The 13,778-nt window shown below is 36.8% G+C and overlaps 1 protein-coding gene across 7 annotated transcripts in view; it reads right to left on the bottom strand.

Moving 5' to 3' along the window:
• The window catches only part of RERE (arginine-glutamic acid dipeptide repeats), a 636,739-nt gene that overhangs the window by 546,153 nt on the left and 76,808 nt on the right, over nt 1-13,778 (bottom strand). For 6 of the 7 annotated variants that reach the window (XM_077151419.1, XM_077151416.1, XM_077151414.1 and 3 more), the window contains exon 1: nt 1-13,778. This exon is cut by the window's left edge and continues 24,741 nt beyond it; it is cut by the window's right edge. The exons of the other annotated variant lie outside the window; for it this stretch is intronic. The gene's annotated coding sequence lies outside the window, so the exon portion shown is untranslated. 7 annotated transcript variants of the gene reach the window in all.

The raw sequence follows: 13,778 nt of genomic DNA, 5'->3' as shown, positions 1-13,778 counted from the left end.
TGAATCAGGATTAAAGAACATGGCTTTTTTGAGGTACAAAACAATTTCAAACTGGCACAATAAGCAACAATTTTACAAAGCAGAATTACATCATCTCCGAAAATTTGTTATAAAAAGAAGGCAGAAGAGTGACGTTCCAAGATGGCATTTTAGTGAGGTGTAGAATTTAGTTCATCCTCTGGAGCAGCTAGTAAATGACCAGGAACATTACAGAACAACTGCTGAGGTCACATAAAGTGACCGGACACACAGCGTGCACCAGTCTGGACAAGCCTGATCAGCTACGATCGCACCCAGAACTGTGAGTCCCCTAAACCAGAGAGGCCGGTGCCCCTTCACCACAGGCTGGTTCCCAGAGGGGAAAGGAAAGAGACTTGACTAGCAGCAAGGGGCTGAGTTCAACCAAGCTCTAATTGTGGAATTAACAGATTCTGACTACTAAAAATAGGCCCCCAGATAAACTTCGAAAAAAAGCAAAAATTACTACTTTTGCCAAGGCGCAGAGGTGGCAGGGGTGACCGGGGGAAAAAAACAGACATTTTTTGGACCGGATAGCACAAAATACTCGAAAAGGTCTGGACCCTAAATAAAAGAGGGGGCACATAGGACCTGGAGATATATATAGTAACAGACCAACTTAAGCTCTTGTTTGGCAAACCAGGGAATGGGGGTCCTGCTCCAAAAAGGATTTTTTTTTTTTTTTTGCTTTGTTTCTACTGCTTAACTGCTCCCTAGATACAACTGCAAGGCTCCTCAGGTTCCAACTGCCCCAGGCAAGCCCGGAAATTAAGCTCATCTGAGAGACAAAGAGGTTGGTCAGGTGAAAGGAGTTAATTCCCTGGAGGCTGTGCCTTTCCCAGGAAAGGGGTGGGGTTCAGGTGGAATCCCTCCTTCAAGGAATACAGACCCCAAGGACTGGAAAACTGAAGCAAATAAAGCCATCTTAAAACCTCTCCTCTATCTCAACCACGCCCTCAGCAGGCAGACTCTGCTAAAATTAAAGGCACTGCATCTCTTTTTGCTGGTGGGGCCCGCAGGTAGACAAGCGCCACATACTGGGCAAGACAGGAAAAACACAGAGTCCAGAGGCTTCATAGTAAAGTTTGTCTACCTGCTGGGTCTCACCCTCAGGAAAAACTGATGCAGGTGACTCTTTCCTCCTGAGAGGAGGCGAGTCTGGTCTGGGAAAATCTGACTGGCATCTAAAATATGTAAGCAGACCCTCCAAAGGAGAAAAAAAAAAAGGCTCCATACACACAGGGAAAGAAATAAGAAAACAAGAACTGAAAAATTCTGATCCATTAAACAAAATCTATACTAGAGGATTAGAATGAGCTGAACTATGAATGTCAAAGAACAGACAGAGAACAAAGCCACTCACAAAGAAAATTCTAGGCAAAAGAGTGAAAACAGTCTCCAGAATAAAATAAGGAAATTAAATGCCTAGATGCCAGCAAAATATAAGAGTCATGCTAGGAAAACTGAAGATATGGCCCAGGCAAAGGAACAAGCAGGAGTTGAAATTAATTCAGGATGTTCCAAGAGACATGAAAAATCTCATAAAAAATTAAATCAACAAACTGAGGCAGGATATAAGAATGCAATGGCAAACAAAAAGAAGAAATCAGAAGTCTGAAAAAACAAATCACAGAACTTAAGGGAATCAAAGACACAGCAGAAGAGATAAAAAAAAAAAAACAATGGAAAGCTACAACATTAGATTTCAAGAGGAAGAAGAAAGTATAAGCGACTGGAGGACGGGACATCTGAAATCCGACAACCAAAAGAAAATATAGGGAAAAGAATGGAAAAAACATGAGCAGGGACTAAGAGAACTGAATGACAACATGAAGCGCATGAAAATACATGTTGTGGGTGTCCCAGAGGAGAACAAAAGGGAAAAGGAGGAAAAAGACTGATGGAGGAAATTATCACTGAAAATTTCCCAACTCCTATGAAAGACTTAAAATTACAGATTCAAGAAGTGCAGCACACCCCAAACAGAATAGATCCAAAAAGACATACTCCAAGACACTTACTAATCAGAATGTTACATGTCAAGGAGAAAAAGAGAATTTGGAAAGCAGTAAGAGAAAAACAATCCATCACATACAAGGGAAGCCCAATAAGACACAATTTCTCAGCAAAAAATCATGGAGGCCAAAAGATAGTGGCATGATATATTTAAGATTCTAAAAGAGAAAAAGAATTCTATATCCAGCAAAACTGTCCCTCAAAAATGAGGGGGAAATTAAAACATTTTAAGATGAAAAATCACTGACAGAATTTGTGACCAAGAGACCAGCTCTGCAAGAAATACTAAAAGGAGCACTAGAGACAGATAGGAAAAAACAGGAGAGAGATGTTTGGAGAAGAGTGTAGAAATGAAAACTATCAGTAAAGGTAAGAAAAGGAAAAAATTAGATGTGACATATAAAATCCGAAAGGCAAAATGATAGAAGTACTGCCCTTACAGTAATAACACTAAATGTTAATGGATTAAACTTCCCAATCAAAAGACATAGACTGGCAAAATGGATTAAAAAACAGGACCCATCTATACGCTGTCCACAGGAGACACATTTTAGACCTAAGGACAAACATAGGTTGAAAGTGAAAGGTTGGGAAAAGATATTTCAAGCAAACAACAATCAGAAAAGAGCAGGAGTAGCTATACTAGTAGCCAGCAAATTAGACTTCAAATGGTAAAAGAGACAAAGAAGGACACTAAATATTAATAAAAGGAACAATTCAACAAGAAGACATAACAATCAAGAAGACATAACAATCATAAATATTTATGCACCAAGCCAGAATGTTCCAAAATATATGAGGCAAACACTGAAAAGAGAAATAAACACACCTATCATAATAGTTGGAGACTTCAATTCCACACTCTAATCAATGGACAGAATATCTAGACAGAGGATCAATAAAGAAACAGAGAATTTGAATAATACAATAAATAAACTAGACTCAACAGACATTTATAGAACATTACACCCCACAACAGCAGGATACACCTTTTTCTCAAGTGCTCGTGGATCATTCTCAAGGATAGACCACACACTGGGTCACAGTGCAAGTCTCAATAAATTTAAAAAGATTGAAATCATGCAAAACACTTTCTCAGATCATAAAGGAATGAAGTTGGAAATCAATAATAGGTAAAGGGCAAGAAAATTCACAAATACATGGAGGCTCAACAACACACTCCTAAACAACAAGTGGGTCAAGGAAGAAACTACGAGAGAAATCAGTATATATCTCAAGGCAAATGAAAATGAAAACACAACATATCAAAATTTATGGTATGCAGCAAGGCAGTGCTAAGAGGGAAATGGACTGCTGAGGGTCCATTAGCAAGGTTGGCAAAAACAAGGAGAGAGGTTGCAAATAAATAAAGTCAGAAATGGAAAAGGAGACATAATCACTGACCCCAAAGAAATAAAGGAAGGGATGAGAGGATACTATGAACAACTTTATGCTAATAAACAAGACAATGGAGATGAAATGGACAATTTCCAAGAAAGGAATGAACAACCAACATTGACTCAAGAAGAAATAAACGACCTCAACAAACCAATCATAAGTAAAGAAATTGAATCAGTCATAAAGAAACTCCCCAAAAACAAAACTCCAGGACCAGATGGCATCACATGTAAATTCAACCAAACATTCAAGAAAGAATTAGTACCAATCCTGCTCAAACTCTTCAAAAAAACTAAGGAGGAGGGAAGGCTACCTAACTATTCTATGAAGCCAACATCACCCTCACATCAAAGCCAGACAAAGATACTACAAGAAAAGAAAATTACAGACCAATCTCTCTAATGAACATAGATGCAAAAAATCCTCAAAAAATTCTTGCAAATCGGATCCAGCAGCACATTAAAAGAATTACACACCAGGACCAAGTTGGATTCACCACAGGTATGCAAGGATGGTTCCACATAACAAAATCAATTAATGTATTACATCGTATCAACAAATCAAAGCAAAAAATACCACAGGATTATCTTGACTGATCAGAAAAGGCATTTGACAAAATTCAACATTCTTTCTTGTTGATACACTTCAAAGGGCAGGAATAGAAGGGAACTTACTCAACATGATAAAGGGAATATATAAAAAAAACCCATATCTAACATCATCCTCAATGGGGGAAGACTGAAAGCTTTCCCGCTAAGATCAGGAACAAGACAAGAATGTGCACTGTCACCACTGTTATTCAACACTGTGTTGAAAGTTCTAGCCAGGGCAATTAGACAAGAAAAAGAAATACAAGGCATCAAAACTGGAAAGGAAGAAGTAAAACTTTCACTGTTTACAGATGATATGATACTGTATGTCCCCAAAAATTCACAGCAAAACTACTAGAGCTAATAAATGAGAACAGCAAAGTGGCAGGTTACAACATCAACACTCAAACACCCTGTAGTGTTTCTATACACCAGTAATGAGCAATCTGAGGGGGAAATCAAGAAAAAAATTCCATTTACAATTGTAACCAAAATAATAATAAAATATTTAGGAATAAATTTAACTAAGGGTACAAAGGACGATACAAAGAAAACTACAAGAAAATGCTAAAAGAAATCACAGAAGAACTAAATTAATGGAAGGGCATACCGTGTTCATGGATTGGAAGACTAAATGTAGTACGGATGTCAATTCTACCTAAACTGATTTATAGATTCAATGCAATACCAATTAAAATCCCAAAAACTTACTTTGCAGAAACAGAAAACACAATAGCCAAATTTATCTGGAATGGCAAGGTGTACCAAATTACTAAAAATATCTTGAGAAAGAAAAATGAAGTTGAAGGTCTTACACTACCTGACTTTAAGGCATATTCCGAAGCTACAGTGGTCAAAACAGCATGGAACTGGCATAAAGATATACTAACCAATGGAACAGATTAAAATGTTCAGATATAGACCCTCTCATCTATGGGCAACTGATCTTTGATAAGGCAGTCAAGGCAACTCACCTGGGACAAAACAGTCTCCTCAGTAAATGGTGCCTGGAGAAAAAGATATCACATGCAAAAGAATGAAAGATGATCCATATCTCAAACCCTATACAAAAATTAACTCAAAATGGATCAAAGATGAAAACATTAGAGCTAAAACCATGAAACTTTTCGAAGAAAATGTAGTGAAATATCTTATAAAACTTGTAATAGGAGGCGGTTTCCTAGATCTTACACTCCTAGCACAAGCACTGAAGAAAAAAATAGATAAACAGGAACTCCTCAAAATTAAACACTTTCGTGCATCAAAGAATTCTGTCAAAGTTAAAAGGCACCTTACACAATCGGAGACAATATTTGCAAATGACATATCAGATAAGGGTCTAGTATCTAGACTATATAAAGAGTTCTTCAACTCAAAAACAAAAAGACAAATAACCCATTTACAAAATGGGCAAAAGACATGAACAGACACTTCTCAGAAGAGGAAATACAAACGGCTAAAAGGCACATGAAAAGATGCTCAACTTCTCTGGCTATGAGGGAAATGCGAATCAAAACCACAATGAAATATCATCTCTCACCAATCAGAATGGCCATTATGAATAAAACAGAAAACAACAAGTGCTGGAGAGGATGTGGAGAAAGAGGCACACTTATCCACTGTTAGTGGGAATGTAAAATAGTACAACCGCTGTGGAAGGCAAGCTGGTGGTTCCTCAGGAAACTAAGTATAGAATTGCCATATGATCCAATAATACCACTGCGAGGTTATCTATTCAGAGGACATGAGGGCAAGGACACAAGCGGACATTTGCACACCAATGTTTATAGCAGCATTATTTACAATTACCAAGAGATGGAAACAGCCCAAATGTCCATCAACAGATAAGTGGCTAAACAAGCTGTGGCATATACATACGATGAAATGTTATGCAGCTGTAAGATACAATAAAGTTATGAAGCATGTAACAACATGGATGACCTTGAGGACATTATGCTGAGTGAGATTAGTCAGAAAGAAAAGGACAAATACTGTATGGTCTCATTGATATGAAGTAATATGAGTAAAGGAACTTGGAGAATTTCAGTTAAGAACAGAGACCATCAGGAGATAGAAATAGGGTAAAGATTAGGTAATTGGAGCTGAAACAATACAGACTGTGCAACAGGACTAACTGTAAAAATACAGAAACGGATAACAGAATACTAGCTGATTGTGGCACAATAATGTAAGTACAATGAATAAAGCTGAATGAGATAATGTTAGAGGGAGGGGGCATGTTCTAGTTTGCTAGCTGCCAGAATGCAATATACCAGAAACAGAATGGCTTTTAAAAGGGTAATTTAATAAGTTGCTAGTTTACAGTTCTAAGGCCTGGAAAATGTCCCAATTACAACGTCTATAGAAATGTCCAATCAAAGGAATCCAGGAAAAGATACCTTGGTTCAAGAAGGCCGATGAAGTTCAGGGTTTCTCTCTCAAGTGACAAGGCACATGACAAACACAGTCACAGTTTCTCTCTCAGCTGGAAGGGTACATGGCGAACACGGCGTCATCTGCTAGCTTTCTCTCCTGGCTTCCAGTGTCATGAAGCTCCTCGGGAGGCATTTTCCTTCTTCATCTCCAAAGGTCACTGGCTTGTAGGCTCTCTGCTTCTTGTGGCTATGTCGTTCTTCTCTGCTCTCCTGAATCTCTCATTCTACAAAATGTTTCCTCTTTTATGGGACTTCAGAAACTAATTAAGACCTAAACGGGTGGAGACATCCCTCTACCTAATCCAGCTTAACAACCACTCTTGATTAAATCAAATCTCCAGGGAGGTGATGTAATTAATGTTTCAAATGTATAATACTGAATAGGGATTAGAAGAAATGGCTGCCTTTACAAAATGGGATTAGGATTAAAACATGGCTTTTCTAGAATACATACATCATTTCAAACCAGCACAGGGTACATATGAAACCAGAAGGAAAGACAGACAATAAAGACTAGAATGGTATAATCTAGGAATGCCTAGAGTGTACAACGATAGTGACTAAATGTAAAAAAAAAAGAAAAGAAAAGAAAAGAAAAAATGCTTTTCCATGAGGAAGAACAAAGGATAGTCAATATTGCTGGGTGTTGAAAATACATGGTCATTCACATTTTAAAACTTTATGTGTGACACTAAAGCAAAAAATGTTTATTTGGTAAAAACTTTTATTTTGACTAGTGCATTTCCTAATATAAGTTATACTGACAGTTTAATTGAATACTATTAGTACATGGAACCTTGAATAGGGCATGAGATTTTATACGTTTGTACAGATTAGTGTGATGCCACGATAAATCCCAGAGTGACTGGAACAGTGAACAAAGAAGTATTTGCAAAGTCCCCTTGGGGGAACAGTGAGAAAGGAGGGGAAATTCAACTTCCCTATTTGGAGAATTCCTGATATTCTCACAAGCAGTGGGGACAACTAAACCAATGCGGGCCAAGCCCACAATCTTGGGGTTTGCTCATATGAAATTTATCCTCTCAAAGGATAGGCAAAGCCTGTTTAAAATTAGGCCTAACAGTCTCTCCCAGAGTACCTCTTTTGTTGCTCACATGTGGCCTATCTCTCTCTCAACCAACAGAGCAAGCAAACTCACTGCCCTCCAGTTCTCTAGATGGGACAGGACACCCAGGGGTGTGACCCTCCCTGGCAATGTGGGACAGAAATCCTAGAATGAGCTGGGACTCGGCATCAAAGGATTGAGGAAAACCTTCTCAACCAAAAGGGAGAAGAGAGAAATGGGACAAAATAAAGTATCAGTGGTTGAGAGGTTTCAAACAGAGTCGAGAGGTTATACTGGAGGTTATTCTTACACATTATATAGATACCCCGCTTTTAGTTTAAGATATATTAGAATGGCTAGAGGGAAGTGCCTGAAAATGCAGAGCTGTGTTCCAGTAGCCATATTTCTTGAAGATGATTGTATAATACTATAGCTTTTGCAATGTGACTGTGTGATTGTGACTACTTTGTGGCTGATGCTCCTTTTATCTGCAGTATGGACAGATGGGTTAAAAAATATGGATTAAAAAACAAACAAATAATAGAGGAACAAGTGTTAAAATAAACTGAGGATTGAAATACTAGTGATCAATGAAGGGAATAATAACAGGTATAGGGAAAAAAATAGGGGAGAACAAAGGTTAAAATATATTGGGTAGATATATACTAGCGATCAATGAGAGGGAGGGGTAAGGGTTATGGTATGTATGACATTTTTCTTTTTTCTTTTTATTTCTTTTTCTGGATGATGCAAATGTTCTGAGAAATGATTATGGTGATGAATATACAACTATGTGATGATATTGTGAGCCATCGACTGTACACCAAGTATGGAATGTTCATAGTTTAAGAATGTTCATGTTTGTATGTTTTGTTTCGTCAATAAAAATATTTTTTAAAAAAGGAATATTTGCGTTAGTATGTTGTTTTATTGATAAAAATATTTTTAAAAAGGCAGAAGACCACTTGTAACTGAAATAACTACAATCTAGTCTGCTATACTCAGATTATTCCATTTTTTACTATATTATTTTGAATTATTTCAGTGAACAGATTTTTTTTTTGTTCTGCTGAGATAAAAAATTGGCATCACCCATACTCAAACAAAAAAGGACCCAATACGAAATTTACATTTTGACTAGTGCAGTTCCTAATATAACTTATGTGGACAGCTTAATTGAACACTGTAAATACACGAAAACTTGAGTAGGGTATAAGATTTTGTAGGTTTGTCCAGAGTGATGCTCCAATAAATCCCAGAGTGATTTGAACAGTAAGTTAAAAGTATTTGCAAAGTCCCCTTAGGGGGATGGTGAGAAAGGGGGAAAATTCAACTTCCCCAAGTAGAGAATTCTTGATATTCTCACAAGCAGAGGGAACAACCAAAGTAACAGGCTGAGTCCCCAATCTTGGGGTTTGTTCATGTGAAGCTTGAACCCACACAGGATAAGTCAAACCTACTTAAAATTAGGCCTAAGAGTCACCCCCAAGAGAACCTCTTCTTTTGCTCAGATGTGACCTCTCTCTCTCAGTCAATATGACAAGCAAACTCACTGCCCTCCCTCTCTCTACATGGGACATGACTCCCAGAGGTGTGGACCTTCCTGGCAACATAGGGCAGAAATCCTAGAATGAGCTGGGACTCAGCATTAAGGGATTGAGAAAACCTTCTTGACCAAAAGTGGGAAGAAGGAAATGAGACAAAGTAAAGTGTCAGTGGCTGAGAGATTCCAAACAGAGTCAAGAGGTTATCCTGGAGGTTATACTTACTGCATTAAACTGATATCACCTACTTTGTCAAGATGTAATGGAGAGGCTGGAGGAAAGTGTCTGAAAATGCAGAGCTGTGTTCCAGTAGCCATGTTTCTTAAAGATGATTGTATAATGATAGAGCTTTCACAATGTGACTGTGTGGTTATGAAGACCTTGTGTCTGATGCTCCTTTTATCTACCTTATCAACAGACAAGTAAAACATATGGCATAAAAATAAACAATAGGGGGAACAAATGTTAAAGTAAATTTAGTAGACTGAAATGCTAGTGATCAATGAAAGAGAGGGGGTAAGGGGCATGACATATATGAATTTTGTTTTCTTTTTATTTCTTTTTCTGAATTCATGCAAATGTTCTAAGAAATGATCATGATGATGAATATGCAACTATGTGATGATATTGTGAATTACTGATTATATATGTAGAATGGAATGATCATTTGTTCAGAATGTTTGAGTCTGTCTGTTGTTATATATATATTTTTTAAATTAAAAAAAAAAAAAGAATAGAAGTACCACCTCAGCTAGGTAGCTGCGTGGATTTATTGTAGCGAGTGGATATCAAATGTTTTTTGTTTCCTTTGTTTTTTCCCCTATGAACTGATTTAATAAAATCATTTTCCTTCCCTTCAAAAAAAAAAATAGGACCTAAATCTTGATTCTGCATCTGAAAGGAAGATAGCACTCCACATAATAAATTCAATACAATCAAAATGAAAACCATTATTTCTGCTTATCTTTTTTCAGCTTGACTCAGAAGCTGTTAAAAAAAAAGTTGTTAAAATTAATGCAAACTACCATAATTCTGTACTTTTTATTACTGGTAATGCTCTTCCTAAAGTATTAGTCTGCTTTGCTGTATCTTTTTGAAAGTTCTCTTTGTAGATCAGGATCATTTTAACATTAGGAAGAAAATGGGCAGTTGTATTATTTTGGCACTGAAAATAATCTCTTTTGTTTTAGCAGGCATAAAATTTTGAAAATTATTCCCTCGACAGAAAGCTACTTATTATTTCTCACTGCTTCCAATGCCATTAATGAAGGTGAAAGGTAATGAAGATACCTGCCATTCAACAACCAAAAAAATGCACACTAAAACAAAGGTGTCAAAAACTGGCATATACCACAAAGTAAACAACTCCCTTTTCTTATTAAGCAAAATTTATTTCCAATGACCCCTGTCCTATATGAACTTACCCTAGTTAGCAAGTAATTGCTCAATTTCTTCTTCACTAAATAATCCATTTTTTCTAAACTTTAACACTGGACGTATATCACTGTAGCGCTCTCATCCTCCACGTACATCTAAGTCAATGAACGACACACCTACATGGCCTTTCAAAATCATATTCTCTTATATATCATTAATCTAATACTAAATGTGATGCTCAGTCAAGTATGACCAAGATTTAACAGATTTTTACATAATCTTATCAGAGGAACAAAAGTAAGACAATGGGAAGGAAAACACAATAAGCTCATTGTTGCTGGTTTATGTATTCTTTTTCTCAACTCTCCCTACAGCAGATCAAATTTTGTAGGTAGGTTAAGAGATCTGAGAGAATATACTTCTCTAATATTTTTTCTTTAATTGGACTTCAGCTTTTTTTTCATTCTGAAGTATTAATTAAACTAAAATAGCAAACATACTAATTCTATTCAAAGATACCCATATTCTCCATCCTAAAGATGTCGAATACTTAATACTCCTATAAGGACACAAAATGGGATCATTCTCTCACCTCAACTTCTGAGGTACTGTGTAGGAAGATATACAGAAGAAATTGTCAAAGAAAGCAATTAGAACTATTAAATCACAGGAAAGTTATTTATTTCCTCAGAAAAATGAAAAATTAGTATTTTTACTATCAATTATTACCTCTTTCTGAAACATTAATTTAAATACAGAATCCTATTATGTGAGAAAATTATTAAAGCAAGTTCTCCACCTCAGAATTCCTCAGACATAACCTAGAAAGAAGCATCATCCCTTGAAAAGGTCAAGGATGAAAAACATTTTCACCAATTAAAATGAAAAGCTCAAAAGATCCCAACTAAAAATAAGCCATGGCCCCTTCTGCCGTTGTTTGTAGACACACTGTGTTCTAAAAGGAAGATGAAAGACTTTTGCAGTTAGTTTACAGAAGAGTTAAAATTTTTAAAGCAATTTTTTCTTAAGATAAGGAAAGCAAAACTAGAATGGAAAATGTAAAATCTTTATCCTACCATTTGGAGAACTGGATTGCCAATGCTATCCCAATAACTTACTAAGTCACTCTACTACTATGATTGCTGCTTATGTGCAATTATACTCCCATCAGGCTCAGTGCAAGACAATCATAAAGAACTCAGGACTTTACAACATTTAAATATGAGGCACAATCTTCCTGCTAACACATGTACCACGATTCTTATTAGATATACATATTTATTGATGATTAGTATACTATTATACATGGTGTAACTTTTATTTTATCAAGGTCAAATTGCCATATAGAATGAGAAGGATTTATCTGAGAAATGATTTTAAATAAATTATCAACCAGTAAATAGACTGTGCAGGCTTGAAAGGATGTATGTACCCTAGAAAAGCGATGTTTTAATCCTAATCCCATTTTGTAAAGGCAGCCATTTCTTCTAAACTCTATTCAGTACCCTATGTTTGAAACATTAATTAGATCATGTCCCTGGAGATGTGACTCATTCAAGAATGGCTGATAAACTGGATCAGGTGGAGATATGTCTCCACCCATTCAGACTGGAATCCTATAAAAGAGGACACATTTTGTAGGAGATCAGAGAGAACAGAGAAGAATGACATAGCCACGAGAAGCAGAAAGTCCACCAGCCAGCAACCTTTGGAGATGAAGAAGGAAAATGTCACCTGGGGAGCTTCGTGAAACCGGAAGCCAGGAGATGACGCCGTGCTCACCATGTATTCTTCCAGCCAAGAGAGAAACCCTGACTGTGTTCGCCATGTGCCTTCGCACTTGAGAGAGAAACCCTGAACTTCATCGGCCTTCTTGAACCATGGTACCTTTCCCTGGATGCCTCTGACTGGACATTTCTATAGACTTGTTTTAATTGGGACATTTTCTTGGCTTAAAAACTGTTAACTTACAACTTATTAAATTCTCCTTTTTAAAAGACTTTCATTTCTGGTATATTACATTCCAGCAGCTAGCAAACTAGAGCATAGACCTAAACCAACAGCAACTAGATGATCATTTATAAATCATCTATACTCAAATGATATAAATCATTTAAATCACCACAGACCAGAAAAGTCAGTCTTGGATAAGATGAGGAACAAAACCCAAGTTGAATGAAAAAGAAACTGGGTCAGTAGGAAAGTTCTGTTATGGTGTATTTGGTGAGTGCATGATAGAGGTATGAGAGAGAGCACACTCACAATGTGGAAATAAGTAGGTAGTCACAATGTGGAGGTCCAGAGGTCATGGGAGAGGGAAGCAGGAAGCCCAGGAACTGGTAACCTAAAGTTGTACCGGGTTTTGGGAACTAGGTGCCCAACTGCTTCTATGGCTTTCTGTATTTTTATACTCTATTAATACTAATTCTTTGTGAAAATCAAGCTTGTCTTGGTTATGCTGAGTGAAAATAAAGAACAGAATTTGTATAAATTTAGCCTAAGATTTCAAAGGAGAGCAGCATAATACTTTAGGATCAGAAGCTATGGAGCCAGCAATTGTTTAGCACTATGTTCCAAGTACCAGCCTCAATTATTTTCATACATTATCCTACTGATTCATACAACAACCCTCTATAAGGTATTAATAAACAAACGTATGGAAACCTGTAATTCCCATGGAACCAGCTCTTTAAAATTTCTTATTTAGTTTCTAAAATAGCCAGGAAAGGTGCTTATTTTACTTGAAGACTGAAAAAAAAGGTAGCATTAGTCAGCTAGTTCAAGCAGAATCAATCCTACCATGCACTGAGGTCAGGAACCATCACTACAAGGGGCCTCATTTTGGTGCTTTTAGATAAAGCTTCAAGAGGGCTTTCTTGTGAAAATGCACTAAAGGAATCGCAATGACTACTGCATTTAAAACAACCCCCTCATTTACCCAAAACCTCTTTTCCAAATATTCAGATGTCTCTCCATAAGAAATTCCTCTTTTCCTCCTTGTGGCAAAGTCCTAGTGACATGGCTTATGGAGAAACTAAGCCACATAAATGAAGACTACAGGTTTAAAATGCCTGAACAACATGGGATCATGGAAAATTAATTATGTGTCCTCCACGTAAAATTACACCCTTGGGCAAAGGTGTAAAATAAGTTAAGCAAAGTGAGCTAAGAAAGGGAAACATACGAATCTGTGAAATTTCCTATCTGCAAACCGCAGTAGATTTAGAAACCCCGATGAGAATGGTAATATTTACCTCTGTAAAGCCAAAATCATAGAAATAAATTCAGATTCTGTGTTAACTGGTCTGAACAACACTAAAAGCAAACTGTGATC

This window comes from Tamandua tetradactyla, chromosome 2 (genome assembly GCF_023851605.1).
Source record: "Tamandua tetradactyla isolate mTamTet1 chromosome 2, mTamTet1.pri, whole genome shotgun sequence".
Taxonomy (NCBI): Eukaryota; Metazoa; Chordata; class Mammalia; order Pilosa; family Myrmecophagidae; genus Tamandua; species Tamandua tetradactyla.
The sequence above is the reverse complement of the archived record's forward strand: the minus strand, read 5'-3'. Positions and strand labels throughout refer to the sequence as shown.